The sequence below is a fragment of the Falco naumanni genome, chromosome 10 (assembly GCF_017639655.2).
Source record: "Falco naumanni isolate bFalNau1 chromosome 10, bFalNau1.pat, whole genome shotgun sequence".
Taxonomy (NCBI): domain Eukaryota; kingdom Metazoa; phylum Chordata; class Aves; order Falconiformes; family Falconidae; genus Falco; species Falco naumanni.
Genome location: NC_054063.1, coordinates 22,971,798 through 22,998,033, shown reverse-complemented (window position 1 = coordinate 22,998,033; position 26,236 = coordinate 22,971,798). Strand labels below are relative to the sequence as shown.

At 47.3% G+C, this 26,236-nt stretch overlaps 1 long non-coding RNA gene across 2 annotated transcripts; it reads left to right on the top strand.

Annotated features, from left to right (window-relative positions):
* Positions 1 to 12,274: 12,274 nt before the first annotated feature.
* On the top strand, positions 12,275 to 25,940 carry LOC121095107. 2 transcript variants are annotated; one of them, XR_005830015.1, is made up of 5 exons: positions 12,275 to 12,384; positions 12,922 to 13,029; positions 19,419 to 19,739; positions 21,531 to 22,132; positions 23,079 to 25,940. It is a non-coding gene; the product is annotated as an uncharacterized LOC121095107 (long non-coding RNA). The 2 variants fall into 2 exon arrangements; XR_005830016.1 differs by lacking the exon at positions 12,922 to 13,029 and having other exon boundaries at positions 12,285 to 12,384.
* The last annotated feature ends 296 nt before the right edge of the window (positions 25,941 to 26,236 follow it).

The following is a 26,236-nucleotide window of genomic DNA, read 5'->3' as shown; positions in this document are numbered from 1 at the left end:
GCCCTACAGAAATGGTAAAATGATGAGCAAGATGAGAAAAAAAGCAGATTGGACAGGTGAAAAGAGCACGGGGAAAGCAACTGAGAAAGTGGCACCATTTTTGTTCAGTCCCCAAGCATCAGTCCTTTCATCAGACACCTCCAGCTCGCCCGAGCTGAGACAGGAGCCATTCTGCAGCCAGGGCAAAATGGAGCTGTCTCAAACAGCACAGATGTGTTGCTGAAGCAATAGGGACAAAAAAGGTGACATTTCCAGCACTTCATCCCTTGCACTCAGTCATTTGGGATGGGCTGTCTTGCAGGACCACACAGGCAGCACTGTCTAAGAGCAGGGGTGACCCTCTCCCAGCCCACGAGCCCCAGTAGTATTAAAATTAACCTCCTACTTTGGAAATAGTTAAACATGGCATTGAAACATGCTTATACTGAAATTACCTTTCTCAGTTTAAAAAGATGTGTCCATTTAAGAGAAAGAGGGAGAAAAAAGGACAACAGCACCCTCCAAGTGGAACCAGACACTTCTTCTGGGGAGCTGGGAGCTGCTGTGTATTACAGTGAAATGAACTGTTCTCCATTTTGCCTGAAAAGCCCCAAACACAGCAAATATTTTAGATTTCAACTCAACCCAAAATGAATTTTCCCCTGAATATTTTTAGTTCAGTTACAGCTCAAGGAAACTTGCTCCTCGCTCCTCTCTGCTGTTCCAAACTCAAAGAGTTCAAAAAAATCTCTCAAATGCAGATTTTATCACCAAAGGGGTCTGTGTTGGGTTGGCAAAAGTAGGGGAGAAATGGACCCAGCACTGAAGCGGCAAAGGTACAGTGGTAAGAAAAGCAACACCGAAGCAAAGCAGCCCAGGGCTAATCCTGGAGCCACGGTGCAAACCCAGGAGCCTGTCCCAGCCACGGGCTTTGCAAGGGCTTGGCCGAAGTCCCCAAGACACCAGCCCCCTCCTGCTGCGGGCAGCGGAGCAGCACCAGCAGGAGCCTCAGGCCAAGCACCTTGGACACGAAGCGCTTTTTGGGCCCTTGTTCAGGCTTGAGCCCAGACTTCAGACATGTTCCAGATACAGAGCAGTGAAGTAACACAACAGTCCTCCTCCTCTTCCTCCTTCGGCTTGCAATGCCCATTGTCCCTAAAGGACAGATATTCCAGCAGGCTCCTTTGGTCCTTTGTCCCCATCCCATAAGCTGAGATACCCCCAGCCCCCAGCAGCCCCTTCCCCTGCCCCTCCAGCTGTGCTGCCCCTCCACACACCCTCCGCTTGCAGTAGGAGCCGCATACTCCTTTTGGCCATTCACTGCCGGTTCCCATCCCATACATTCCCTCCCATTTAGAGATACTGTCAGTTGAAAATCAGAGCTCAGATGTTTGTTATTTCTAATGTAATTCCAAGCCAAAATACAAGGCAGCACTATTTAGTCTTTCCCTCCGCTCTCATCGCTGAAGTATGGCAGCTGAGTCAGCACTCTGCATTACCCATGGCGCGTTCCCCACAGATGGCAAACTCTTAACTCTTCCAGCAGCTCCTAGATATTTTTACTGTCTATTGCTTTTTTGCCTCTGTTTATTTTTTGAGCTGAAATAAGCAGAGTGATGGGAAAAAGAAATCTCCTGCGGAGCATTGCATCAGAGACCAGATTCCCATAAGGATTAATTTCAGTGGAAAAAGCAAGACCTTCATTTTTCAGCAGGGTGAACTCAGCAAGGGCTGAGCCATAGATCCCCAGCACAGCAGAGCTGGTTTTCCATGTTGAGCACCTGTTGGACCATCCTTTGTTCTGCCCTCCCTGCCAGCACCTTCCTGATGACACTGACACCCTCCTAGGTCCAGTTTCTTCTCCTGGCAGTGTGAGCCTGTACTGTCCATGGCGTTGGCTGGAAGATGAGTGGGGATGGATGGACACCACTCAGCTCCCCATTGCTGGGCAGCATCTGCCATCCTTCCTGCAGACTTCACCCCTGCCTGAGCTGTATCCCAGCCCTCGTTCATGCCTGGTGTGGCTCCTGGCTTTGGAAGACAAGGGGAAGCTCTCCGCATCCAACCCTGTCCTTCCATATGACCAGGCTCTGGCCACAAATTGCCCTACAAGCAGCAGAGCAAGGGACCAGAGGGAGCCATCCTGGAGCAAGCTGTGTTGCTTTGCCTTCATACAAAGCATGAGAAAGCAACCTCCAGAGCACTTTCCTGGAAGATAATGTAATGCTTAACAAGGAACCTTGCTTTTTTTATTATTATTATCTGTGTTATATGTCAGAAGAGCCAGGTCACTTTTGACTCACACTAAGTGAGCTGCCTGAGCAGCAGAACTGGCTCTTGTGACTGATGAACATGTCTTACTTAGTGCTCACATCTGTGAACAGGTGCTAATGCTAAGTAACATCCTGCAGCAATTTGTGCATTAGGAAGCTGGAGAACATTAGCAGAAACTTCCCTACTCTTGTCTCAGGAAAGGGAAGAGCTTTGGCAGGCTGGGACAGACATGAGAGCCCATTAGCCTACTTCTCCTTTACCTAAAAGACTATAAAGGGGAGCTTGGGGGCTCTTAAGCAGAGGTATTTGTGTCAAGATACAATCAGAAGATCTTGTTGATTCAGATAATCACTAAAGATGCTTCAAGCACAGACCCCAGATAGCCAAGAAAGCCCTACCCTGACTGGTTTGGGCTTACTTCAGCTGTCCTGGTGCTGGTCAGACAGGTCACCGCAGGGGTGTGAGTGGCTCTGGGCAGACAAAGCTGACCCAAGGAGCACACCTGCCCACGCCATGGTACCCTTCCCCAGCTGGAGACAGGCAGACCCACAGCACCCCTCCAGGCTGGCACTGCAGGAACATTTTGGGGATTTGGGAATGTATGGGAATTTCCCATCCAACATTTTTACTGACTTCTGGGGTGGCATCACACGGCCCAAAGTCAAGTTCTCCGAAAGTGGGATTGCGTCACTGACTTGTGTCTCCAAGCAACTGTGCTGTGTTATGTGCTGCAAAGCAAACTGCCCATGGCCCAGCAGCTATTTTTAACCCCAAGCAGGCCATGGCCATAGGACAAATTCCAAGGAAAAACAAATACCTGACGCTGCTTTTGCTGTGCCATAGCTGATACCCACTGATGACAGAGAAAATGCAGAGAAATCCCAGCTGGGAGGATCTGCGGAATGAAGAAAGAGCACAGCTCACCAGCAGTAAGGTTGCGTTACTGTTTCCATCCTTAAATCTCAGAGAAATCAATAAAACCTTCCTGAACTGAACCTTTCCCCAGGAGATAACAGGAAGGATCACAGCAAAAGGTGTAGACGTGCCTTTTCTGCAGCCACTTTAAAACCGTCCTTCATCTGGAATGCTCACCTGGGAAGGGCAGCTCTTGCAAGAGCTGCAATGAGGCACATGGCATGGGGGCTCAGAGAGCTGCTGCGAACATCGGTGCACGGGGACGCACATCAGCACCGGCACGGGGGAGCTGGGGATGAGCTGCTTTAGAAATAAGCTCTTCACATCTCAGTGTAAAACTCCTGTTGACACATACCTGCCTTGCTCCTGCCAGATGAGAACAAGGAGCTGCTTTTATCCTTCTGTGTGAGCAGAGATGAGGCTGGAACCCAGCACCAATAAATTAATGGAAAGAGAACTGCCTTTGCCTTCAGAGGCGCTGCAGATCTCAGTAGGCCCATCACAGCTTTCTGCTGTTGCCTAAATGAATATTCAGCTGACAGGGAAATTGCAAAGATGGGCTCTACCGACACCTTTCCAGGACACCACGGCAGCTCTGCCCTGATTCTGCGGTGTCCCCTTTGCAACAAGCTGCCTTGAGGCTGCTCCAGAGCCATTCTGCAGCATGCCACATTGGTAGAAACAACCTCCTCACCACCCACCATGGGGGACCAGATCCAGGAGTCCAGCCAGCTCTGGACCCTCCATCATTTCATTAATGCCCATCAGTGCAGCAAGCCCCTGTTGACAGCAGGAACCCTGGGGCAGAAGCCATCTTCCCAGCCTCGCTCTGTTCACATTCACAGGCAACAGCTCTACCCCCAGCTTGCTGCCCTGAAGCTGTCTCCCATTGCCAATCCTCATTTAGTGGCTTATTTAACCTCTGGGATAGCTGTGCTTCTGCAGCTGTAAGGAAAAGCCATGTCCTCTGTGCTTGGGGCCAGGACTGTTTATTTGTACTTGAAATCCCATCCCTTTGCTGGTCCATCCCAAACCTGGGCAGCGCAGTGGGCTGGCAGGGATACAGCACGCTGCTGCCAGCAGACCGTGACAGCACCATGTCTCCCAGCCTCCTGACCAGGTACCACCAGGCACAGCTGGGCAGCCCTCAAGCCAAGTCCCAGACTTGAAATACTCTGCCCTGTCCAACCACCAGCCTCCTCCCTGCTCACAGGTAGGGTGTTTTCCCATTTGTGCTAGTTAATAGGACCTTGGCTCAAATGCCAGCAGCCTGATGGTCTAGTGATGATGAGAAGAGGAACCAACAAAGCTGCCTCTGAATTATTATTAAGAAATAATTGCCAGGATTGGCACCAAGACACAAGGGCTGAGAAGGGCTGCAGCTCCAGCAGCCGGCACAGCCAACAGGGAAGGAAGGGGAGGCAGCGGGTGGCTGTGGGCATGAGGGCAGCCCAGAGGGGTGAGGCAGGAGAAGCAGGAGAGATGGGAAAGCAATGCCTGAAGCAGCACCCAAGCAGATGCAAACTGGCCCATCCTTTTGTTGAGGCCAAAAAAGGGATATTGCAGCAAGCGGAGGGAGATGTGATGAAAGAGCAGGTGGGAGTTTTAGCTTTAGGAAAGGCTTAGTGAAGTTATGCAAGCCCTTGAGGTGGCCAGGAAATGAAGATGCAGTAGGAGGCAGAAGAAGACAACAGCACTCAGATTCTGGCAGAGGAGCAGTGCCCTGGCGTTGCTGAGCTCAGGGAAACACTCAGCTGAGAAGGAGCAGTTAAAAGCTCTCATTTTGGCACGTTGTGCTTGAGCGGGTGGTGAGACATTCACGAGATGTCAGGGAGCTCCTCTGAGACACGAATTTGGACAGGGAGAGAGCCCGGAGCAGGGATGCATGCCTCTGAGTCATCACCATAGAGATGGTATTTGAGTGTAGCTGCAATGAGATTACCCAGAGACACAGCGCGGAAGGAGGGGCACGGCTCTGTGAACTCCCACTGCAAACGAGCATCTGACGACAGTCCAGCATTAGCCACCGAGGGGGACAACAGGTGGCCAGAACTGGGACACCAGGCAAGGCTCAGAGCCAGACCACAGCTACGGCCCTGCCTCGCCTCCAGAGCACAGTTTGGGCCCACTTCAGAAGATGTCCATCTCTCCTCCATTGGCCACACAGGAAATCTGCATCCCCAAACCATTAGACACCAAACTCAAGCACTTCAAAGGGGACAGAGCTGAGCTTCAGTCCTCCCCCTCTGCAAAACAGGGGGAACCCCAGGCTCACACCCCACAGGGGAGCCACAGGGAAAAACCCCAAGATAGTGAAGTGACCACTGGGGTCAGGGTGAGGGGGAAGAGGGACCTCAGAGCACTGCCAAAACAGCTACGGTGAAGTGACAGCAGCTCCGTGGCCACTCAGCTGGGAACTGGAACCCAACGTAGAGCACAGCTGATGGAGAGACTGAGACCTCTTGGCCTCCTCCTGCCGTATTGTCCTCTCTGATCTCCAGGACTTGGAAGAGCCATGTCTTCTCCCCCCCCAGGCAGGGGTAGGAAGAAGGGTGCATATGGTGCTCCGGGCATTGCACCCAAGCATTTTGCCCCCAGGCTTCATTGCCCCAAGCTGTGGTTAGTCCTGGAGAGTCTGACCAGAAGGTGGCAGGCTCAACTCGTCCATGGACGATGGCTCTTCTGCAGGAGGGTCTGGCCTTGGGACAAAATCACTGGTAACACAGCTCTAACCCATCACCTCAAAAGGAAACCAGAGCATTCAAGCACTGGAGGAAGAGGGAAAAAAAGAGACTGTTTGAGCTGCTCTGAAAAGCAACCACAACTTGGGAGAGCCGTTCCTGCAATCAAGGCCGGTGCGTATCAGGGACACAGTCGTGCCCAACACCAGGGCTAGTGTGTGGAGAACGGCCAAGCTGGTATTGTAGGAGACTGTTTCTCTCTGTTCCCATTTCAGATAACTAACACGAATCAATGGAGAGGAGCAATACGTCTGCATTTCCAGCTGTCCCTCCCCACCCCTGGCGTTCTGGTCCCTGGGAGAGCATTTGAAAAATCGCAATCGCTATAATTAGAAGTAACACTCACTTTCCAAGAGGAAACTGTGCAAAAGGTTGACTTCCTCTTTAATGCCATTTCTACTCGTTAACAGCTACATATCTGCAGCTCCAATGGTGAGGGGGTTTGCAGAGCAGCAGTCTGGATCACTAACAAGAAATAAAGAGTTTCCTCCCACTTAGACGGGGACTACTGGCTCCAGGCGCGAGACACCAGGTGCGAGGACACAGAGAAGACCCGATTCTCTGTCTTCTCTCTTTGCAAAGAGCAGAGGCCAGAGGCATTTTCAGTTACTCGTTATCTCATCACTATTATGCATTACCCCCCAAGGCTAATTAACACTGCTGTATACAGCACTGGCTTGGGAATGCCAGACTTAGGGAACTTCATTGCTAGAGCTTTCAACAGAGCTACAAGTCACAAGCAAGCTCCTTGTGATTCCATACAAGGAAATATTCACAACATACAATAAAAATAGCCTCCATCACTACACGTTATAATCACATCAGGGAGTTTCCAATCTCTGCAGTAATAAATGATGCCCTCCCTCCTCACCAAAGCATTCACCCAGAGCACTTTGCAAACACTGATTAACCCTCCTGACACCCAAGGATGGGCTGCGGCAGCTATGGCACGGACCGCAGTCAGCAAAAAAGCATGGCAGGGAGTCAGTAGCAAAGCCTGGACTCCACATCCACTTTCTCTTCTCCAGTAATCTCAGTAGCACAAGGCAGGTTTACAGTGTGCCTTGCCCTTTCCAATCTTTCTGAGACCTCAAGGCCAAAAGAAACTGTTCCATTTTCTCCCATTCAGAGTTATTTTTGTGCTGAGCCCAGGAACTTGTGATGGATAAAAGCACCTCCAGAAAGGTGGTCAGCCTTAACTCAGAATTACCAAGAGGTAAGGAAATTCCCCACTCCCCTTGGCAGAGTGCTCCAGTGGTTAAATCTCTTGCTATGCAAAATGTTTGTCTTTAATTTCAACTCATCTGCTTTTTGCATCCAGATGTTTGTCCTTACGAAGCCTTACTCTGCCGTATTATAGAGCTATCTACTTCTGTGCAACATTATTCAAGCACACAATCAAATCTTTTTGATAAGCTAAAGGCAAAGGGCACTTTCATCTCTTGCTGCAGAAAGACACCAGACTAGTTACTGGAAATGCTCCTCCAGCCATGGCAGCTCACCATGATGGTGCCTTGGGAATTTCTGCAATGCGCTTTTTCACTCAGACCCCCCAGACCCTCATTAAATTCACCCAAACTCAGGTTCTCTTTTAAACCACCACTGACATGAAGGGCCTTTCAGCAGCCATGGTTTACTTAATGGTTTACTTTACACGATGGTTTACTTAAAACAGAATTAGGCTCAGTTCATTTATCTATAAAAATCCCTTAAAAATAATTTTCCCAAACTTTTTCAAACAAGTAATCGGGCCACATTTTTTTCACTCATTTAAATCCAGCCTCCGAAGTCAGATGTGCCACCCCCATGTTGTTTGTCGCCTTTGACCTCCTCCGCAATGCCAGAATTAGATGTGTGTGTGACAGCTCAAGTTGCTGGTTCCTCCTGCCTCCTCCCAAACACATCTGCAAGGCAACAGGAGTTTCTATGGAAGCCGTGGCTCCCATACAAGGCAAATGCTCCCAGGAGCGAAGGACAGCTGGAAAGGCTTGACCAAGTAAGAGATTTACTTGGCTGAGCATCATTTAGTTCTCTACAACTGGGGGGGGGGGGGGGGGGGGAGAGGCAAAATACAATTGGGTCACCTAAAAAAGCGAACTATCATCTTGTGTTGGTTGTTTCCAAAGGGCACTTGAGTTTCTGCAAATGTCACGCTCATCCCCAGACAAGTAGGGAAGAAACTCTATCTGGTGGTAAGTTAAATGTCTTCCCTTGTCCCACCCACTTCAGAGGGAAGAGCGCCTTGGTGGCTAAGTTCCTCCACCAAACCTGCAGGTGTTTGCTTCATGGGTTGTACCCTGCCCTTACAGCAAACCTGCATCACCAGGTGTCGGCAGGTACAGGCTCCTCTGCAGCGAGGCTGAGCATCAGCTTGTGCCCACCACTGGGCAGGACCCCAGGGAAACTCAGGTCACTCCACACACGCCTGTGCAGACCTGGCCTCATAGTGTTTTGAAAGAGAAAGGTGATTGCACATGTCAGGCTGATTAGAAGGTGATAGATAGACAGGCAGTCAGGCAGGCTGCCTCTTAAATAGTCTTCATACTTTTCCCATGACATCTGTCTGCAAGAGTTTAAATTACGATTCTTACTTACAGCTTTGAAAGGATTTAAAATGCTTAAATCCCTGTTAAAAACTAACCAACCAAAGCTTGGCTGAATACTACATTTTTAAATCCACAATGAAAGCAGTGCACCCGATTTTAAGGGCTGCAGAGCTCTCATGGAAATACCCTGCAAACACTAAGCTCCTCCTAATGACCAGCCTGCTCTACAAGTGGTTTGGTGCCGGATTTGGATCCCGGCTATATCACAGCTATGCTGAAGTGGGTCCACCAAAACTCCCCCCTCCTTCTACATGAAGGGTCAGAGCCTGTGCAGTTGTCCCGTTTTGAGACACTACACCAGTAATAACTTTGATGTAGAGGGCCCAGATGCTGGCAGTGATATGGGAGACATCATTTAGCTACCTCTCACCACCGTGAGTGCTGGGAGAGAGCAGCAAGTCCCAGAGCTAAATGCTTTCAGCAGGACAAGCTGCTGCTGCTCCCCAAGCAAAACAGCCATACAGCCCATGTGCTCTGCTTCCCCTACACCTAAGTGCGGCAGCACGATGCTCCTGCAGTGCCTCACATCTTCCTAACATGACTAAGCAATGCTGGGGCGCTCTCCAGCTGCAGCCGGGTCCAGAGGGTGTCCGTCTGAGCAGGAAGCAGGAGGGTCTGCAGCGAGCCAGAGTAGCCCTGCCAGTCCCCCTATGCCCAGACACAAGGGGGACGTTGCAGGCGAGGCAGGTTCCCAAGGCTATCACTAGCCCAGGCCTTTGGAAAAGCCCAATTTGTAGCATAAACTATAGACAATGAAGTCCCAGGGGAGACCTCCAGTTCCCGTTAGTCTTTATTTATCATTCTCTTTAAAGACAGCCAGTTTAACTTCCACCTTCCCATGCTGAGCACAGCCCACTGTCTGCAGGAACCGCACTGCTCGCAGGCAAGCCCCAAACTTCCCAGCTTCTGCCCAAAACCCGAAGCAGAGCACAAGCAAACGCAATGCCACAGCAGCTCTGAGACCATCACCCTGCCCATCGCCTGTACTCATGCCCTTCACTTGCTCTAGTGCTGCACCACGGGAGAGGAAGCTCCATTCTGGTTTACCTAGGACTGTTGTGCTTTGATGGGGAGTTACAGAGGTGGATCTACCAAGAAGGGTGAAAAACGGGACAGGGGTCCACCCTTGCCAGTGGCAGTGCCCTGGGCGATACACGGGGACATCCTCACCACGGGGACATCCCCGCCGGAGGAACATGATTGCTGCCAGATGCAGTGCCTGTTCCCCATCCAGCCTACAGCTGGATCTCATTGCCTGGGAAAGGCTTCTGACTTCTGACTATTCTGTTTATTCTGCTAAAGACCATAATCATTCTGCTAATTGTTTGGGTTTGTTTGGGTTTTTTTAGCAAGCTCCTATTTTTGTGAGCCCATGTGCTGCGCTCCCTCTGCTGGCAGGCTCACTTGGGCTGGAGGAGAGGATGCTGAGGAACGGGAAAAACAAATCCCTGCTCCAAGTGCCTGCAGAAAGTCACACCACAAACCCTTCCCAGGGCCCTGGCTTTGCTAAATGTACGTGTTAAGACCTGAGAGTGGCATTGTTTTGTCATATTTATTCCTTACAGCCTGGTTATGCTGAGACTTGTCAATAAAAAGAAATGGGTGGCTTCGTAGAACTCGGGTAATGTTTGCTTTAGATGGAGAAACCCTTACACTTGAAAGTCATGGCAACACCAATGACAGGCTTGTATTGCTGATGCTGGTTTTGAGCTGTGGTGTTCAAAGGAAGACCCTCCGCATGAGTAATTACACCCATATCAAATTGTGAGCAAAAACATGAAAGCAGATCTTAAAAATCTTGATTACTGAAACTCTCCTGAAGGGCAGGAAGCATCTCCCCAGGAGAAACAAGATGCTTCAGAAAGGCACTTTCACAAGCCTCGTGCCAGGAAGCATGCTTCACAGCAGAATCTCAATGGCATGTTCCCCAGCTTCAGGCTGCGTGATTGTTTCATGTATGTGACAGACAACCATTAAACACACCACGCATGGCTCATCGCCACTGTAAGCAGCAGCTCTGACACACCTCACACTTCTCTGCCCCATCGCACAGCCCAAGTGCGGCCGACCCTTAGAGCCCAGCACCACGACTCAGTCCAACAGCTGGAAGCAACACACATGGGAAGTGTTAAAAACATTGCCAGTGGATTGACGGATATTTGGGGGTGGGAGCAGGACCTGAGGGTCAAGCTCTTCCTCAGGACTAAATCAGTCTTAAGCTTGCAGCATTATGCTATCCTAAAAATGACCCCACTGCATCCTGTTTTCCTGTGGGGTCCTTATTTTCTTTGATAATTTGAGCAAAGCCCCATGCAAGAAAATATCTTACGCTTCAAAGAGCGTTTCTCAGGCATGAAACTGCTATTGAGAGCCTTGGAGCCGCCTTCCCTTTCTGGAAAGCTGGTGAACAGGATTAAGCCCAGGTCTTGCAGCATCTACAGTGCTACTTTCATCATCAGAGGGGCAGAGAAATCTTTTGATGGCCATTAGTATAAGCCAGCAGCCAAGTCATTAACCTAAGAGTAGGGGAGTTGATCATCAACCCCATTCAGCAGGAAAGTTAGGCAATGGTAAGGGCAGTCTTAAAATCAGCCAAATAAAAGGCAAGACATCCCCCCCCTATAAATAACTTTCTTGCTAAAGCTATTAATAAACATCGCACATTGTGTCAATTTCTGAAGGTCAAACCAATCTTTTTTCCTAGTGGAAGCTCTTACAGAGATTTCTGAGCTGCATTTTATGCCTAAATGTGCTTCTTTAACGAGCGCAATTTTACATCTGCTCAGGTAAAATGCATTGTTGTGCATGCGCTTTCTTCCATGGTTTTATTATACCTATTTGGCTGATGATGCTCAGCTAAAAGAAATGAAAGAACCTGGGAAATAGAAATGGAGCTCCTGGAGGTTATCTGTCTTCATAATAAAAAAACCCGAAACCAGACATATGAAGCAACATACTTCAGCACTTGTTTACTGAGATTTCACTGTACACCTTTTCCCAATATAAAAAGCACACTTGAAGTAACATAAAAAAACACCTTAATTCTTCTGCTAGACAAGCCATTTGCTTCCAGCTATAACACGCAGAGGAAAAACAAGATGGCTGTGAACTGCCCAAAGGGATACAAAGTCTCCCCGACACAGCCACCCTGCTCCAGAGCCTCCTAGCGAAATTACCCCCCAGCTGAGGCACGGAGCAGAGAGTCAAGAATATTAAACACAGTCCGGGCCCGCACGTGGGAGCCGCTGGGGGAAACCTCTCTAAGAAACACCAGTATGCAGTAAATTAAATCATAAAGTGGCTCTTACCTCTGTCAGCAATGAGAGGGCAGCAGAGAGAGTGACAGATGAGAAAAACTCACACTAGTGCACCCATGAAAACAATGATAATTATGAAATAATTATCTCAGCTAAATACCGAGAGAGGCCCAACCGGAGGTGGGCCACCACACTGGGGCCTGCAGAGCACTTGAGGGGCGGCCCGCCCTGGCTGAGCCCAGAAATGTTCATCAGTGTTATTACCAGGGTTACGCTAAAGGCTCCAGGTGAGCAGTTGGGACAGGGCCAGCGGGGCAGGCCGGCTGACCAGGCACCACACAGCACCAAAACCAGCTTCGCCCCAGAGCCCACCGCCATCTTCCCCACGCCGCCGCCATTTCCCCCCGCCCCTAGCAACTGCCCCCTTAGCAACGCCAGGCCACGCCCCCTCCCCGGCCACGCCCCTCCATTCTAACCACGCCCCTCCGGCACGGCCCTGGTTGCCCGGCTGCCGTCAGGCGGGCGCTCCCGCGCGGCGCCGTTGCCATGGCAGCGGCTGTACACAGGCGGAGGGCGCAGGCCGCGCCGCGGCGCAGGCGGGCAGGGGGACGGGTAAGAGCGGCCGTCGGGGACCGGGGGGGCTCCGCACCCCCAGCCGGCTTTGAGGGACCGGCCGGCGGGACAGAGGCCGCGGTGAGAGGCGCAGAGGCCGCGCGGGCCGCCGCGCTGCCGTCCCCGAGGCCCTGAGGCCTCCTTGCGAAGCCCTGAAGCGGTGGAGGGTAGTGGGGGAGTGAAGAGGGAAAACCTTGACAGAAAATAACCCCTTTGGGGCCGGGGGCAGCCCGAGCCCTGCGCCACCGAGTGCTGCAGCGGGTGGGCCAGCCGGGAAGGTAACAGCTAGTGCTGTGACCATGCCTAGACCTCAAAGGAAACCCCAGATCCGTGTGTGGGGAAGGCAGGCCGTGGGAAGCCACCAGGGCCAGAGCTGCCAGCCTGGCGTGGGCAGGGGTGCTGGGGAGGGGTGTTACATGGCGCTGCTGTGCCAGGGTCTGCCTACGCTGCTAATGGGGGGCCAGGACCCGTACCCAAAAAGGAGCATCTTTTTTGTCTCTTTTTACATGAATTTATCATCGATGTAACAGTGAGCAGCAGCCTCTGCAGTTACACAGCATTTCAGCCCAATGCTGGCAGTCAGGGACAGGTCCCTTCGATGCCTTCTCCCAGGACACTGAACTGTGGGGCATCAGGATTCAAAAGGTAATTCCTTAATGATTTTGGACCAGGGTGTGTTCCTCAATCTGCAGTTTCTTCCAGGCCTTCCTGGGGAAAAAGATAATTTAAAAAAATAATGTATTTCTTCAGAGGCCATGAGAAGCTGGACTCATGATGTTTGAACCCAGGTGTCTGCTCTTGGGGTTATTCTCTGGCAGAATTAGCATTTGAGTCAACAGATGAGCTTATGAGGTTGCCTGTGGTCATCAGCTCCAGCAATGTGTTAGTTACAGAGGTTTTCTAGAGAGCTTTGTTGGTTTGGTTTGTTGGTTTTGGGTTTTTTTTGATTCTTAACATGTTTTATTTAGGAGATGTACTTTGTGTAAAGGATTCTTGAGATAGAAGGGACTTTTTGCTGTCAAGAGCAGCATCACAAAAACTGGATTTCAGCAGCTTTCATACCATTTTCCCTTTGTATTCTTGGTAATTATGTCATGTTAAAAGGACTTTAAGCAGAAGATGTAGGAAGACACAATCTCGGCTCCCAAAACCTACTGTTCCGAGTTACAGAAACAGAGTGAGTGACAGGTGGCAAATGTCAGGCGGGCAGAAGGCTAAGAGAGATCTCTAATTCTATCAGTTTAATGAGTTCTTTCCTTATCATCTTCAGCCTTTCTCCAGATCTGCTAAGTGGCTTTTCTTAGAGATCGAATGACTATGAATTAGTGTGTGACAGCTCCTTTTGTTACACAGCTGACCAGATTTGCCACAGTTCAATCTCTAAAGAGCTGAGCTGTTTTCAAAGCCTGGCCACTGAAATGAGCTTGCAGATGGCAGCTGAGCTCTTCTGAAAATCAAGGCTCACGCAGGGCCAGACTGCAAGGCCATGAGGCCTCCACACACCCAGGCAATACCCAGGACCTCACAGGGTGCCTCCAAGAAGTTTTCACCCTGAGACTTACCTGGGGTGGAAAGCCAGCTGTGGGAGCTAAGACAGCCACCATGTTCACACTGGGAGCCTGTGTTCAGGTCAAATGTGCGTGGCTGCATCCACACCAAAGGAGCAGCAATCCAGACAATCTTAAGTGCTTTGCACTAGCCTAGGAAATGTGATACAGTGTTTTTGGGGAAATCCATCTTTACTTCATTTGCAAAAATGTTTTCCGTCTGGGAGTGCAGTGCACTGAAGCAATCCTTGCTCTCCGGGACTCTTCTGCCCAGGGAATGGATGGAGCTCAGGAAAGGCAGCTGTGGGGATAACCTTAGCCCCAGGTCTTCCTGCTCCAGGGCTTTTCTTTGATAACTTTTAGAGTGGTGTGGAACAAGGACCTCACTTGTCTCATCATCATCACAAAAAACAATGTACCACGAATACCAGGGGCTGACCTCTTCTTGAGAAACTGCATAAGCACTAAACCTCAGTGTGCAACCATTTATAAAGCTTTAACCCACACAAAGGCCTTTTCCATCAGCGAAGAGAAACCTTGACACTAAAAAGCCAAACTGCAGGTGGGCCTTGTTTATTAGGCAAGGGTAATTTTTTTTTCAAGCTGATTGGAAATTGAGTTGTATTTTATAAATTGCTTATTTAAAACATGACCATATTTTTTCCTATTTTCTTGTCCATAGTATTTTCTTAGTGTTGAAAAGCTGTTTCTTGCTTCACTACAGAAGTCAGGAATTAAGCCACATTTTGCATGGAAGGCACACAGCACACTTCACCTGCATGAGGACAGATAGGGCAGGTGTCACTGGAGCAAGGGACCCTTTGAGCCACACAGCTGTGTGGGGTTTTTTTCACCTCTGAAACTCATTCCTCTGATGCTTAGGTGACACTTAGCAGGAAAATGCATTTCAGTTTTGTACTAGGAGTTGATAGAATTGATGCATTACTGCATTTGGCAATTCGAGACCAGTGAACAGGCAGTTAGATCTGCGCTGGCTCTGATTAAGTACTGTGGAGTCAGTCTCCTGAATTTCTGATCGTGAGTTAAGAAACAGCATGGAGGTGAAAGACTGCATTTTGTTATAGGCTCACCAATACAACGTTTTAATGAACTATTTATGAGTGAGCCTCATGAATAACTATTTTACTCTGATTTGGATTTATTTAAGGGCACTGATAGAAATTTAAGATTTTTCAGCTTCATGTGGCTATTGAGCTGAACTTAACTTCCTAAAAGCAGTATAGGTTAGCTGAAAATAATCTAAGCTACATTTCCTATACAGTAGAAGAAGCACAGGCATGGACTCTGTGCAGAAATACACAGGCACCTTCACTGAAAGTATGCCAAATATATATATAAAAATATATATACACATACAAAAATTATGTAGGTGTATCTGTATGCGTTGTGTGCAGTTATTTTGAAGTGTATTCAAAATGGTAGCAAATGACTAGCTAGAACTGAAACTGTTTTCATTTGCAGTTACAGTAGATGCATACGCTATCACAGCAGTCACGCAGGGCTGAGCACATGCAGTCTTCTGTTGAAGCAAAGAGGTATTGTGCTGGTGCCTTTGAACCTGCACACCACATCAAGAGTGAAAGGAAAACAACACGCCAAGGAGCACAATAAACATGGATTATCTTGTTTACTGTAACCACTTTAAAATGGCAAAGGCAGCCTTGAGTTCTGCAGAAGTCAAATACTTTGCCCTATTTCTATAGTAAGGCCTTCTCATACGTTGCCTGCTTCCCATATGATGTGTCTGAGTCAAACGGGACTCAGAGTGGGTGGGTCCTTCACCAGACAACTGGGTAAGACTTCAAAAGTTTCAGTTCCTGACAGGTTTTGTAACCACAGCACCCTGAAGCAAGAGATTACGAGACAGATTGGCCCTGTTCAGTCATGAGCCACAGAAGCTTCAGATCAAGCTCCCTGAGTTGTTAACTGTAGTGTGCGCTGCTCCTCTGCCTGCAGAGGCAGAGAAAGCAGAAGCAGTTCATGGTATATTAACGGGCAGAAAGACATATGCTTAGGTATGTCTGGCATCCCACTTGCAGAGTCCAATGTCATCCTTAAAACCACTTCCTCCTCCTCATCAGCAGCATCCTGTGTGATTTCCTGCGTTGTTTTGTAAGAGCAGCACAAATGAAAGGATTCTTCATTTATAGAAAGCCATTTTCTGTCTTTAGGAGCTTTTCTTTTAAATCTACTTACAAAACCCCTTTTCAAGTATCTTTCTAAGAAGTTTTCTTTTTTCTTTGGTTGGGTTTTTTTTGGGGGGGGGGAGGGGCGTGTCTTCCTGTTTTTTTTTTTCTTTCTACAATCAAATTCCGGGCTTTTGTTGATTTGTTTTGTGGGTTTTGTTTGTTGTTGGTTTGTTTTTTTTTTTAATACAGTTATTGTTAACATAGAAGCCCCAACATTGACTATTTCTGTTACAAAACATGTTTTCCGAGCTATAATACAGCAAAGTTTTTATTGCACAAGAGATAATTTTTCACTGAAATCACTCACTGATCTTAATAACTACAAACATCTTGGGCTTTATTTCAAAAAGAAATTAATTTCCTTTCCATCCTCATACAAAATCCACTGTGAAGAGCAAATGTATTCAGAGTAATTTGCATGCACCATGCACCACTCCTACTATTGTTAGGGTATCACTCCCTCCCACAGGCACATAAAGCTGCTTACTCAATGCTTAAGGCCAAATTCTAATACTACTTTGATGGATCCTAAATTGAGATAAGTTGGCATCTTCTGGCAGCTCCTGAAACTGAGCTTTGGCAGAAATTTAACCTCCTTTACACTCAATTAGATTCTTCTAGTCTCACTTAAACTGCCACCCACCTTCCATTGTGTGTTATAAACCCTCCAAACACCCTAAACTTTCTTCTTTTGTATTAATATGTAAATGAAGTCAATTTATCTTCCTGCTAGTCATGTTCATCAGGGTACAAATCAAGCTAAGGAGAACCCAGCTGAGGCAAAGGCAGACTGCTTAGACTCCACTATATCCCTCTGCTCTGAACATGTTGCTCTCTGTGTCTTGTTGGCTTGTGTGTAAGAGTCAATGGATTTACTTAGTCTCTTTTGTTACTAACAGCATTGCCAATGAAATAAACCCAAGGATCTTTGTAGCATAGACAAAGTCAAAAGCTTGTTGGTGCTGGGGGACCAAACACATTTGTTCCTCCTGACCAGCAGCGTTTCCTGTGATAAGAATAGTCTCTGGTTACCACAGGCTGTCACATATTTATGCATAAATTCCAGTTTCTGAGAGCTAAACGAGTATGCCTTGGGCTGCCCTTCGTGTGAAACTTGACAGGTTTGGTTCACATAGCTTGGTGAGAAATAGTCTTGGCTCCCATCATTTGCCCATGGGTTTGTATTCGTTCTCCCCAGGCCTTTCAGCTTTGGCAGGCACCTCACCAAATTTCAGCCATATCTGTGTTCAATCAACCTTTAGTATAATTTTCACCTGCAGCCATTGGCCACCTTGTGTTAATCTGCAGTCAGCTATGTTTTACACTGAGGGCTGAAACCAGGAGCTAGAGTTCAGGTTGTATCCTACAATACTGGTATTACTCCAAGGAACCTGTTCAGTAGTAACAAGCTAAATTCAACAGTAGTTTTTGTTCTAAACAGACTGTTTTCAGAAGTGTTGACCTAACCCTGCCTGTCTGGGCTTCTCTGTCATGGTGACATCCTAAATGTGAGACCCCTGTGTTTGTGTGGCAGTCCTTTATTTGAGAGCTGTGATTTCCCAACATCAGGATTCTGGCCAGTGCTCCCTAGCTGCCATGCGTGCTACAGGTACATATCAGCAGCAAGTGGTGAGGCTAAGAACTCTCCAAGTCTCAGTTTTAATATGAGCGCTGATGTTTGCAATCTTTAGTCAGCTAGTTACTCTTTGTGGCCTCAGTGAAATGAGAATTGTGCTACTTGGGATCTTCCCAGGCCTCTCATAAGGATCAGTTGATTGATATATGTGGAAGGTTAGAATCTATATCGTGCTTTCTGAACAACAGATGTATTGGGATTTCTTGATCACCCATGTATTTGAGGCTTGTACCTTGTACCTCCTCTATTGCTTTCAGCCAGAAGTAATCAGCACACGCACAACAGTGTCTAGCATCTTTGCGCTTTTTGTACTTGACAAGGTCATGGCAGCCTTTTGTGGCTTTGACTCATGCCCTCAGCTCACACCGCAGATGGGATGGCCACTGGTGACCTCCATGTTTGGACTGAGATTGAACTGCAGTTCCAGGAACACTGCCTGGCCTGGCTTCTACGCTGACTTACTCTGGTCAATGCCTGGTCACCTAGTTCCTTTTTTTTAGGCCTTTGTTTTAGGTTACAGACTGCCTTGGCATTGAGGGAGGCCACAAATCTCGCACTTGACAAGCTGACATGGTCAGAGCTACCAAAACAAGCCACTTTTCCCAGGATCCCTAAACACTTACATCTTCTTGTTTTACTGTGCAGGTGAAATTATTCCCTGTTAGGTTGTTTTTCTGCTGCAGGTATTCTGCTTCCATCCAGAGACAGCTTTTCTCGGAACTTGAAAACATCATTCTTTAATCAACTGAATGGGACTTTGAATCTCATGAAGTGTCAGGGACTAAGTACACTGCATCTGTAATGCCCCATCTGTCTTCTATGAAGCTGTACAGAGCATAGCCAGAGGACCTTTGGGTTCATGAAACCTGAACTAAAAATAGTAATTACTGGAAAACAAAGGGGACAACCTGACCCCACAGTTGGCAGTCTTAGTACAATAGCAGGGATACGTAATTGTCTGCATATTTCTAAACTACATTTGAGAAGAGCTTCCAGGGGTTTCCAAGTAGGTATGGCACGCACAGGTCTCACAGATGGTTTCTTCTTGCGGGAAAGAGGGCTCCTTGGACTATCCAGGCCCCATCCCAACTACAGACTAGGTTGTCTGGCATACTGCAGCTCAACAGCTTGCAAAAGCTCTCAAGTGGACCAGACCTGACTCCCTTCCCCAACAGCAGAGAGTTTTAACAAAACAGTGAAGCTCTAAATAACCCGAATAAAATGAAGACTGGGTCATTGTAAGAGTGATGCCCTATGAGGTGGTAGAAATCGCAGTGTAGGTCAGGGTCCTGTATTATTAGGCAGTGAACAGATGTCCTGCAATCAAGGTGGAGAAAATGGGCATAGTATGAGAAATTACAAAGATTTGAGTTTGCTGGTGTTAAAGGACAGGTCAGCATCAAAGCCACAAGCAAGCAGCGTATCTTCTGAGCTTGAAAGCAATACTTTTATTCACTGGCCATATTAAAGAAACTGTTGGTACCGCAATTCTAATGTCAGCTGACCTCTTCTAGCCACTCCCTTGGCCAGATGGCCTTTGTATTTTTCATTTAAAGCACACCAGGTAACTCAAGAAACCTCTGTCCTCATATACAAATACAATTCTCCTGTCATCTTCCTCTTTTTTTTTTTCCCTTTCAGGTTGCTTTGCAATTCACAGCTGAAATAAAGATAGCTTCAAGACAGTGAGATTCGTACACACAGAGGACTATTCCCAAACCAAAAGCATTCCTCCATTTAGCACAGCCCAAGAGAGGACAAGGAATCTGGTATTTGCTGAATCCACTGCTAAGAAAATTAAAACCATGCTGGCCTCCCACATCATGATGGGTAACAGTTACTTCAAAGAAGCTAAGCCTAGCATAGACAGAGCAAAAGAAAGAAGCTGTGGTCCTCAGGCTGCTCAGAGCTGCAGAAGCCTGCAATTGCCTCAAAACTTGAGACTGCTATCAGGAGCTGGGGGTAAGTTAACCACCAGAGAATCTGCCAGCAGGGATCAGGCTGTAGCAGTGAGAGGCAGGGCTGATGAACGCAGTGTATCAATCAGTCTTGTTCAGCTTATGCTGAAATGTCACTTTTCAGGTGTTCTCTGTATGGTTAGAGGCAGGAAGAGCAGAAATAAAAAGTACATTTCTTTTTAAAAATTGCGTTCAAGCTCTTCCACTGCTTTTCACGGGGTGGGGGGGTGGGGGGTGGGGGGAACCCTCTAATCTGTGCTGCGAAATGGCATTAAACTGAGGTAAAACATTTCAACAGTTATCACAGACATTTGTGATATAATATATATATATAACAGACATAATGTGGCAAAATTCTCTTGCCTTACATTAGAGAAAACATGAAATTTGAAATGGAAGTTTGTACCACAATTCTATGGTCCCTTATACCAGGTTTGAGCACTACTGGATCATTTAGCAGGACAAATTCAATCCAGATCATGCCTGGGCACACAATTACGTTTCTGTTGAATTAGCCAGAGTACATAATACAGCGTTTATGCTGGCTTTATGCCGGCAGCAGGAAGAAAGACAATATCTAATCTGGCATAAAGCCTACCAATACAGATTTAATGTCATAACTTTTTGAACAATTTTGAATGGGATCAGTGCTTTGGGTTGTGTGGTCTAGCATTTTGTATCCAGGAGCCCTAGAGCCAGATTTCCTGTATCATCAACCTATGACCATTTTTTCAGTATTTAAAGGGCCTGTTTCTCCATAATTCTGTTATTATGCCTCCTCACGAGCCGCTTGTCCCATTTGAGGTTCTTGTAGTCCATTATAATGCTGTACTATAGTAACTCATATTCAGGATCTCTCTCACAGCAGCCTTTTCACTGTTGCTCCCAAGGTCCTGCAGAGTGGTACGTGCATGTAATTGTGTGTAGATTTTGTAATACAAATATCACACTTGTTTGTTTGACTGGACCAATGGATGCACGCTAGCTGTCATTTGCTTGCGCAGTTACTATAATGTCCATGCAGCCATGGGAACTGTCACCGCCGATCTCTCAATCCATCTTTCTAATGGTCAATAGTGGCATCTGATTTCTTAAGGGGCCTGTGCTTCTGCATGTCTTCATAATACAGAACTCAGGTTGGAAAAATCTACACTTCCTCTCATTCACAGAAGGTGCTGTTTTCTAAGAAAACTGACAGAGTGCCAGGCTGTCGTTCACTGAGGAACTTAGAAGAATCTATCCTCTGAGCCATTTTACCTGCTGACACTTCTCATCCAGTCAGTTTTACCAAAGTAATCCTTGTAATTTACAGCTACAGGCTGGAGTTTCTCTGTGTAGTCTTTGGGAGAAAACCCATTCTGGAAAAGTTGCTTATTTTAGAACCCACAGCCTCAAGGAAGATATTTTTCCCTAATCCTAAACTAAATGATATCATACTTGGCTGGTGCTGTAACCATGGTACTGAAGTTATTTATGACTCTGAAATTAATGCTATAGTTAGCAACACTGGAACAGGGTTTCTTCTATGCTACTGTCCAACTGCCTCCCTCCCCCAGCCCGAGGCTACTCTGGAAAGCAAGACAGAGTGTCTCCAGAGGGTCTTTAATTTGCAGTAAACAATGTCAGCCTTTGCTGATTTCCAAAACTTGGCAACACACAAGTGGATATGCACAAAGATGCATCTTCTAAGCAAAACAAAGCACTTGGCTATGTTTTTATTGATATTATTTTGTTAGGAGATTTATTTGGTTTTGTTTATTTTAGTTCTTAAAGTAAATGTTAATTTCTGTGAAAGGACCTGGAACTCCAGCGTGCAGAGCCAGGACTGGCAGGAGGAGGGAGAGCTTGGTTGTACACTACTCATCAGCTCTGTCATCAGGGAATCACCACGAGGGCAAAGAGGAGAGGTCAGCTTTTATGCCTGGGACACTGCAAAAATCACCTCATAGAAGTGGATAGCCTGTGTATACAAGATGTCTGGGGACCAAAGCAACGTTATTGTGGTCTGATCCCTCTGCAAAGATCCCAGAGAAGGTTGGGAAGAATCCAGCAAAGCAGAGAAGAAGAAACAGAGAACCACACTGCTGAATTCCTCCTGGCCAAAGATCAGGCAGCTCCCTGCTTCCATGGCTCAGATCACTGACAGAAAAGCTCAGGGCTGCATCCTGAGGCTCAGACGGCAGCCTACTGACCCAGGCATGTCCCTGCTCTTCTAGGGCATTTGCACCAGCAGCAGTAGCTTCTGCATGCCTTACATAGCAGATCCCCTCTCAAGTCAGGGAATGAAGAGAACCGTAAAACAAGACTGCAATAAAAGCATTGCAAATAGAAAAATAAAGAACAAAATGCAAAAAGAAGGAAACAGAGCAGAAAGGAAAGACCAGGGAGAGCCAAGAGGTATGAAGAAGTGATGGGATACTGTAGGGGAATGAAGCTGGGTTAATTAGCATTGATAATACACAACTGTGGGTTTGTCTGATGTAGATAAGGTGCAGCTGTGGCTGGTTAAGTTAAGTGGTTGAGAGCCAATGAAGAGAGAGCAGCTGAGGAAGAGAAGGTGAGAGAGGAAGAAGCAGAGAGAAGACACATGTCCTGGATGAGGAGAAGGCAGCAGAGGGACTGGCACGAAGAGTACGTTGGTATGAGATGGTAAAAGACCTTGTTGCAGCTTGATAGTTTGGAGAGTGCTGTGACAGAATACTGTACTGGGATGCAAGGGTACAAGGGCAGCGCATCTGCTGATCCATGACAAAGGGTGGATGGAGTGAACTTAGAGAGCTCATGTCACAAAGTAGGCAAGCCTGTCTCTGTGGTCAGTGCCTGCTTTTGGATAGCAGACTGGCAGACACAGTGTGGCATTTTTGGTCACTTGTGCCAGGACAGTGCTTCTATTTGAATTAACGGTCTGACTCTGTGTCAGTTCTGCTACCTGAATTAACCTTTTTATGCTGCCTCTGAACATCAGTTGACGCAGCAGTCTAATTTTGCTCCCCCTAAGAATAACAAAGAGCCAAATTGTTACCCCCTGATTTAAGGCTTTTCAGATACTCTGGCCTTGGGCCCAATCTGATTTACAACTCAAGTTGGTAGAAGAAAGTCTCCGGGCCTTCACTGAGAGTTAGATAAGGCATTCTGGGAAAATTTATTGGGGGAGAACACAGCATTTATTTGGGGTTTCAGTTTTATTTTGGTTTGCAGTCTAAACTCCTAATTCCCAGAGCCACAGTTCTCCCGTTGCCTTCATGGGATTTATATTGGAGTCACTTGACTGTGTTTTGCTATGTCTAACATGATTGCCTTCTTTATTTTTTGCTTTTTTTATTTTTTCTCCTTTTGACCACAGGCGAAGGAAATAAATCATCTGATATCCTGCCAGCAAACTGCCATAGGCACTTTGAGACTGGAGGCGTTTCTCCTGCCCCGAAAGAGCATTAAAAAAAAAGACTGGCTGATAACTTGGACAGAGTTCAGGTATGTTTGTGCACATACCAGCAGTTAAATTGATTTCTTCTACTATCTTATCTGTCCATTTCTGGTTTTAAAGGGGAGGAAGTTTGGCAGGCAAGTTACTCTTGGAATGCACTCAGTAAACCATGGGCAAGAGAAGTGAAGAGCATAAACAGAAATAACCATAGGTACAGCAGCTGGGAGCCTGACTGCTGGCTTCTATTCCTAGCCTTACCCATGACTCACTTAGTGACCTTAGAAAGCCACCTCACCTCTCCATACTCCAGCTTTCTCACAGGCAAAATCACCCATTTCACAGGTCACCCCCGGCAGAGGGAACCTGTGTCTCCCAGTGGGTGTCCTTGGAGGAAAAGCCTCATCCTATTCCCTCTGCCAGCCCCAGGCTGTTCCACCACGTGGGATGAGTGCATTGCAGATGTGGCACCTCTCTCCCCAAGGGGAGCTGGTGATTTTAACCAAGTGCATTTTGTGAAGCTTTTTGGGATTCTTCAAGGAAAGAAAAAGCACTATAACAAAATGTTGCTAATTATAGCGTGACAGCATGCAGCGCATTCCTGCTCTGGACAGAGCTCTGCTATCAGCCAACTTAATTACTTACTGCTTTTGCCCCATTCCCATATTAATTGTTGCCAAAGCACTGAGCAAAACTGACTTTCTGCTTGCTTTCCATTTCTCCTTATTCAAGACCAATTCCGTGACAGTGACAGCTAGACCATGAAACTGTTACACTGGGCTGTGTCTGCTCCCCCGCTGGTGCTCTCTGCCCGCCCCCTGCCCCCCCAGCAGTTGTAAACATGTCTCTCTACTTTATTCCTGCCTGCCTGGAGTGGATTCCTGGGATGTTAATGTCAGATACAGACCTGGCCTTGGATGGGCAGGCCCATAGCCGGAGCAGGATGGAACTGCATTACTGCCCCAGGAACCTGGAAACACCCTGCAGTGGGCAACTGGAAAAGCAGACCCCTTTTTGCAGGAAAAGCTTTTTAGTGGTGCTTGGGAGCCTCCAGCGCTGGTCAGAGGGGTGACCCTCTATACATCTCAACCCCAAGGCTCTAGCCATGGTGCAGTGCAGGGAAGGTCAAAGGCTTGATGCTAGCAGCGAGCAGGAAAGCTGCAGTAAAAGCCACAGAGCCTGTGTACACACACGGTTAGCTCCTTTGCACGCATCAGGACCAGCAGCAGCACAAAGGCATCCTGGATCAATCTAATTTCTGTATAAAAACAGGAAACTGCCCCTCCCTTTGCCAAAACAGAGGAAGAGCTGCATGGCCTGTATCTGTGTCACCAGGAAAAGGGGCTGGGGAGGGAGCAAACAGCTCGCTTCATCTTATCCCAGGAGCATGTCAGAAGGAGGATGCCTCAGTCAATTTGTTCTAGGGATACTTTTAAGTCTGTCCCTAGCACAGGTCTTGGAAAATAGAAAGTGAGGAGCTCCAACAGGGCTCAGACCAGAGAGTCTCTGACCTCTCCTAACACCCATTCCCAGCAGGAGAAGCAGACGGGGGGTTTTGCTACAAGCAGCAGGGCAGGGGAGCGTCCCCAAGGCACCCTGGGTGGCAGGCATCTTGTGCAGAGCCTTTGGGTCAAATTCAGTTGGGGCTCATGGCAGCTGAACCCTAGTGCTATCTGATGGTTGGTTGGTGACCTGGAGGAAATGAATCCTCACACACAAGCCTGCCAACCCTCCCCTCCTCCTCCAGCAGGCACAGCAGGGAAAGCCGAGATTGATTCAAGACTGAGAAAAAATAAACCCTTTCCCTTCAGAAACAGTGCCTCCCACACTGAACCAAGAACTTTAAGGCAGGGTGGAAGCTCTTATTTTTGACACTTTTACTTCTGTAATGAAAAACATCTGAAGAGTACAGGGATGTCAAATAATACCTTCCCTCTGTCCCACATCCATTACAGAAAGGGGAAAGTGAGAAAGCATCTATATTCCCCTGGACTGAGGAGAATCTAACATCGAGATATAGCTTGAGAAATAGCATCTGAGCCAACGTTCCCTCAGTGCGCAGCACCCTGCTCTCCTTTACTCCATCTCACACCACTTTTGTGTTACAATGGAGTCACAGAAAGGCAAGACTAGAAGATGAAAGAGGTAGAATATTTATTAGAAGACCCTGAAACTTTGAGGAACTCTTTAGAATAATTGAAGACAGCTGATGAATCAGGATGGAGGACCTGGAATAGCCTGATGTTTCAGGTACTAAGTTAAATAAATTGTTCCCCAACCCATCTAACAGCTTCAGCTACGGTAGATGGGCCTTCAGTGCCTGCAGTGTGCAAGCACTAGAGGAACAGGCGGGTTGGCCACATGACTTAGCCCAGGATCTTGCTAATGGAAGAAGTACCTGTAAATGTAAATCCTTCAACTTGATTGTGTTTGCTATGAAATTGAAAACACGTAAGTCGGGACATAATTGAAGCTTTATCCATTTCAGTGTCACCTGATCAACTAGAAAGAGGGATTGTACAGTGTTAAACCAAAAATCATATACAAAGGTTATTGTTCTGCATATAGAAGTTCTCAGTTTAGCCGGCAAGTGAGAAACCTCACAGTCGTGAGCAGGTTTTCCTGACAGCGAATCGTGGACCTTGCTGCATTAAAACAGAAATATCAGAATGGTGTTTCTTCACACAGTCATAACCATAATTTTCTGCTGTCTTGTCACGAGCAGGTCATGTACACTTGTGTTTAGATGTGTCTACAGAGGAATACAACCTGCAAATAAAGAACTGCAACAGAAGTTGTGGTTTTGTTATTACTGCTCAAGACTGAGATTGTGTGAGAAAAACACTTTCCAGTTCAGATGGGGAAAATGGAAGCACAAAGATTCATTACTTTGCTATTCAACAGAGCAGATTTCTAATGGACTGTGTCTACAAAACAATTTAGAGATGAATAAGTGATGGAAGAGGCTTTTAATGCAAGTAGAATAAAAATCAGAGAATATAGTTCTCGGGCTAGATTACACAGCAAAGAATATCTTTACCTTCCCCTCTGATGCAAAGTATTTTTTGCTATAGACACTT